Raw genomic sequence first — 466 nt, forward strand, 5'->3', positions numbered from 1 at the left:
TATATATATACATACATGTACATATTTACATATACATGAATATACATATGGATATATGGGTGCAGGACGTCATAAAACGTAAACAATATGAAATACGTAATACGAAAACATGGGATACGAACTTTTTTTGCGAACAACGAAAGAAACAAATGGAAAACAAGACAAGTAACATAAAGAACGGCCCTTCATCAGTTGTCAGCTGATTTATCTACTCCACATTTTGAGCAATTACGACAAGGTGTGTCCTCGAGAAAACAGTGGATCCCGCAAAGAAAAATATAATTTTGGATTTGCGGAGGGTCAAAGTTGGTAACAAAAACAAGTTGCTCAGACGTGAGCATCAGCCATCTTTCTTTTCCTAACTTGAGTTTCTTTCTTTCTTTTTGATCTGTCACACAGATTACACGCATTCTTGCCTGTCTCCTCTCCTATCATTTCTCCTGACAAAGCTTGTTTATTCAGCTTT

This window comes from Octopus bimaculoides, chromosome 1 (genome assembly GCF_001194135.2).
Source record: "Octopus bimaculoides isolate UCB-OBI-ISO-001 chromosome 1, ASM119413v2, whole genome shotgun sequence".
Lineage (NCBI taxonomy): Eukaryota > Metazoa > Mollusca > Cephalopoda > Octopoda > Octopodidae > Octopus > Octopus bimaculoides.